This window comes from Saccostrea cucullata, unplaced genomic scaffold (genome assembly GCF_032062105.1).
Source record: "Saccostrea cucullata isolate Sc308-1 unplaced genomic scaffold, CSIRO_AGI_Scuc_v1 ctg10507, whole genome shotgun sequence".
NCBI classification, from domain to species: Eukaryota; Metazoa; Mollusca; class Bivalvia; order Ostreida; family Ostreidae; genus Saccostrea; species Saccostrea cuccullata.
This window is the reverse complement of record NW_026923804.1, coordinates 13,581-18,157: the sequence shown is the minus strand read 5'-3', so window position 1 is coordinate 18,157 and position 4,577 is coordinate 13,581. Positions and strand designations below refer to the sequence as shown.

At 33.8% G+C, this 4,577-nt stretch overlaps 1 long non-coding RNA gene across 1 annotated transcript; it reads right to left on the bottom strand.

Moving 5' to 3' along the window:
- Positions 1-754: 754 nt before the first annotated feature.
- On the bottom strand, positions 755-2,216 carry LOC134264931 (uncharacterized). The gene is made up of 3 exons (XR_009991648.1): positions 2,083-2,216; positions 1,683-1,754; positions 755-874 (listed from the first exon to the last, which is right to left on the bottom strand). It is a non-coding gene; the product is annotated as an uncharacterized LOC134264931 (long non-coding RNA).
- Between the last annotated feature and the right edge of the window lie 2,361 nt (positions 2,217-4,577).

Below are 4,577 nucleotides of genomic sequence, written 5' to 3'. Positions count from 1 at the left end.
GCTCGGAGGGTCTGTATTTATAAACCATAGCAGACGATAGTCAAATATCGCGGCAAAACATCAACAATCCATCATGTGATCAAATGTGATTGGCTAACACAAAAAATCGCTTTTGGAAAACACGCCCAACACAGTGACAAAGCGAAATTGAGGGAACCCAAACCCGACTGTATATGACGTCATACAATAACATAACACTGATGTAGTATTACATGATTTTTATTTTATTTCTTAAAAACTAATAAAGCTTCTAACTGTCGAATTCTCCGACGAAATCGTATTCGATCCGCTACTAATTGCATCCTGGGACTTCTCCGGTCTTCGGGGGGTAATTCGTAGATTTGATTTAAGCTGGTATTAAAAGTCACTGATTTCCTAGCCTGTGTGAAATTTCCAGGTATTTCATTCCGTATTGAATACATACTTTCTCCATCGCATCTATGTCCTGCCACAGTAAAATCACTTTGGCCGCTTGGGGATGGGTCAGGAAACTGTAAGGGTTTCCGAAATAACGGGTCAGGTTCAGTTTGTACCATTTCTGGGGCAGAATTGTTTTCATATGTCGACATAGAAAATGTATGGTAGCTAGTCTCCCCATGGTCGTCGCATGATGTGATAAGGCTAGGCATTGTAACCATAAATCCTCAGGGGTTTCCATCATAGTGGTCGCTTCCTGAAATACTTGTTCTGCCTCCGGGGGTAGAGATTTTTGGTGGTTCTGTGCCCATCGTACTAAACAATCATATCCATCTAATTGTGTGTTTCTATGTTGTTTGACTAACTGTGTATTTCCAAAGGAAGAGCAGACAGTCTGAACTTCACAGAGAATTGATTATAGATAGTTAGGAACAAAACATATCTTCCATGTTGATGACTGTAAAAAAAAAAAAAACATTTTGTTATTATTACAGAGTACTGCATTAAACAATGCATGTTTAAATCCTGAACAAACATGTACAATGCCAAAAAAAAAAATCATGAAAATATTTGTTTTTAATCTCAAAAAATTGTTTTAACATTAACTCCATGATGAGAAAAGTGCATCATGTTATCTTTAGATAATAAAAAAGCACAATTACTATATTAATATCACAAATAAAATGATTATCAAATTAATTATTTAGACACTAAAAGACTTTTTATTAACGGCAGATTCAATTTTGGTTTAATACCTATCAGTACTGCATACAGAAAAATACATCTTTTTTAGCATCATCACAGTACAACATGTAGTCCTTCATTTTTTGAAAAGCTCATTACTAAGAAACAAAAGTGAAAATGAAAATATATGTATGCCATATATCAAACATATTTAGAATCAAAACAGAAAGTAAATGACTTAGGATTAATCTTTTGTAAATTCCTCCTTTTCTCTTATTAGATTCCTAATTAATATCTCTTTGATCACCATTTAGTAAGTCTGAATTCAATGGGTAACATACATAATGAATTATGAAATTATATCATAATTTATACAAAAGGACTTATTAATATTCTGAAGATCCCTTAATCATGTGTTAATATATTTTAGGTTAAATAAGGGTGTGCTTATATGAATGTAAGTTAGAGACAACAGATCACATAAGTATTACACAGTAATTAAATTAACCATATAATCATGTTTAAATGCAAAGATGACCTTCATAGGAAATGTAAACAATTAAAAAACAAGAAAAACTTACCAGAGATATCCAAATATATGCCAAATAAGCCTATCAATTAAATAATTCAGTGAAATAACATCTCAGCTGATCCTGAAAAAATCATACAATTCAGTGATACACAATTAACCTCATTTTACAATGTAAGTAAAGCAATAATTTAGAGACAAAAGGCACAGAAATGTAAAAGATACCATGTATTTTATCAAAATTTAGCGAACATTTTTCTGATTTAAATTCAATTATAAAATGACCCATCATAGAAATATTAAATGCACTCTGAGTTACATGCACTGGTTATACAACTGAAAATCACATGAAATGAGGATAAATACAGCATTTACATTCAAAACAGAACTTTACATATAATTATGATTAAATGCAATTATGACCTTCATAGGAAATGTAAACACAAAATTACCTGTGGAATATGTCAGAGAAACGATTTTAAAAATGAAAGTGGTCTAAACATGCTCATGGCAAAAATGCATCAGGATGACTACTTCAGTGGTCATAGAGAAATTGAGCTTTAAACAAGAAAAGCTTCACCGCACGAAAATCATCATAGTAAAAGAGAGGAAAAGCAAAAGATAAGTCCTACATTTTCTGAAAATCTAAGTTCACTTCTTAGAAACAAAAGTGAAAATGAAACTTTAATTTTACAAGTGTATGACGTCATAATGCATAGGTAGCTCGCTGACTAAACTGTGTACAAAATCGTATACAGTACGATCAAAAGGTAAGTCTAACATATTTATGCACACGGCCCTAATTTTTTGCACACGGTCCTTACAGATGATGCAACAGATATAAAAAGATGATGCAACAGGTATAAAAAGATGATGCAACAGGTATAAAAACGTAGGTAAAACGTATTGATGCACACGGCCCTTATAGTAAAGGTATATAAACCAGCGCTGGATATGGAAGATCATTCTTCGTTAGTACTTGGAACTCGACACAGGTAAAATATGGCAGAGGAAAATACAAAGGAGACCGTACCAGAAACACAGGATCTTATGGACGTAGATGACAGGAGATTGATATGCGGTATCTTGAATCAAATGGCCTTTATCATGCAGATAATTCATAATGATATAGGTGATTTTAGAAAAGAAGTGATGGAAAAGATTCGCCAACTAGGAAGGAAGACTTCAGGGACACACCAGACTAAACCTCTAGTGAAAGAAGGAGACAAAAAAGAGAAAAAGGAACACAACAGAGAGAATCCAGGACCCAGCACTACTCACAAGAGGAAACTATCCCTGATGACAGAAAAGGCACAGAAGAAGAAAAAGTAAATGGTTGTTGTATTTTCATTCTGAATAAAAATCTGTGTTCTTTGTTTTGTCTTGTGTGTTATTTGCTATTGTTTTGAGGAAATCCAGTTTGAACCGGTTAGGCTAGGCTGGCTAGACTGTGAATGAAAGCGTGACGTCATAATCAAATTCTTGAGTCGCTGACAAAATCTTAGTAGCAGCGTATAGTATAATGTAAACACAGTGTAAACACCCCGTATTTAGGGGCTATATGTACTGAATTGACCCGGCTATTAGGGCTGAAACGATTCACCGAAATATCGATATTGTTCGATATAAGTGCTCGGTTCAATTTTCGATTCACCATCTCGATTTTCGGTTCGATACGTTTTTTTATAATCGGGTTTGGTTAACTTTTTGAAATAGATCGGGTTCGACCTTATTTTAACAGTTTGACACACACGAGGGAGAAAATTGGGACGGTAAAGTTTCAGAGTAGGCTGCCTCTGCTATTATTTATACGAATAAAGTGTTCTTAATCAACAGAACCACAAGTATCAGAGATGTGCAATTAACAAATTAGTAAATTCGGGCTAGTAAAAATTATAACTACGCATGTAATACATAAAGTACAACCGGTATTTTACTCATTTTTTGCTATCAAATTCCCAACCAGTGAATATTTTCCAGGCAGCATGCTCCTACTGTCAATAAATCTCCATAATTTTCTCCATTTTGCAGTACTTCCTGACTTATTTACTTCCAAAAACGATCGTTTTTTTCCTAATCCGAATTTCCTCCGTTTATTGTAAATATATAGATATCTCATTAAAATTATTTACGATCACTCAATCAACTGAAAGATCAGTGTGATTCACATGAAATATATTTCTAGTGTATTTAAGGATTTAATATGAAAACAAAATGAATTAATTTTCATTCTAAATGAGTGCAAAATAATCAGAAAAGGAAAGATCTTCAGATAAATTTTTTAAATTCATTTTTATTTTCTGTCATAATCATTAATTTTATATGATTTAATTTTAATAGTGAGAATAAAATTTTAATTTTCAAAAGGTTGACCTTAGTACCCTGACTTTTTCAATGATTAATTTTTTTTCAACATTTGTTTTATTTTAATTTTTGTCCCTATATAAGGCTATATTTGAGCTAATAACTTTTTACTTGGGGCTAGTAACTTTATTGCTGCCACTAGCCTGTGGGCTAGTACTTGAATTTTTAGATTGCATACCCCTGGTAGTACATGTATATTTCTATTGTATCACCACCTTTTACTCTTTGTTTTTTTAAATCTGAATACGTTTTCTTTAACCTTTTGAATAGTTTTGTTCTTAAATTGTATCGTATTGAAAAAATTGAATTGTGACACAAGTATTGCAATACGTATCGTATCGTGGAGGGGGCGTATCGTTTCAGCCCTACCGGCTATCCCCTAGACCCCCCGAATCTGCACGCCCGTGACCCGGCTATCCCCCAGGGGGACTGCACTCAGTTGAACCCCCATCCCCAAAAGTGCACTCAGTTGAACCCCCCGTCTAGGCGGTTTATACTACTGTCAGCTCAACTCCTCATAAACCGCTGCACACAATTTCGTCAAACTTTGCAGATATTTAGGACACAACGTGTAGATGTGCAT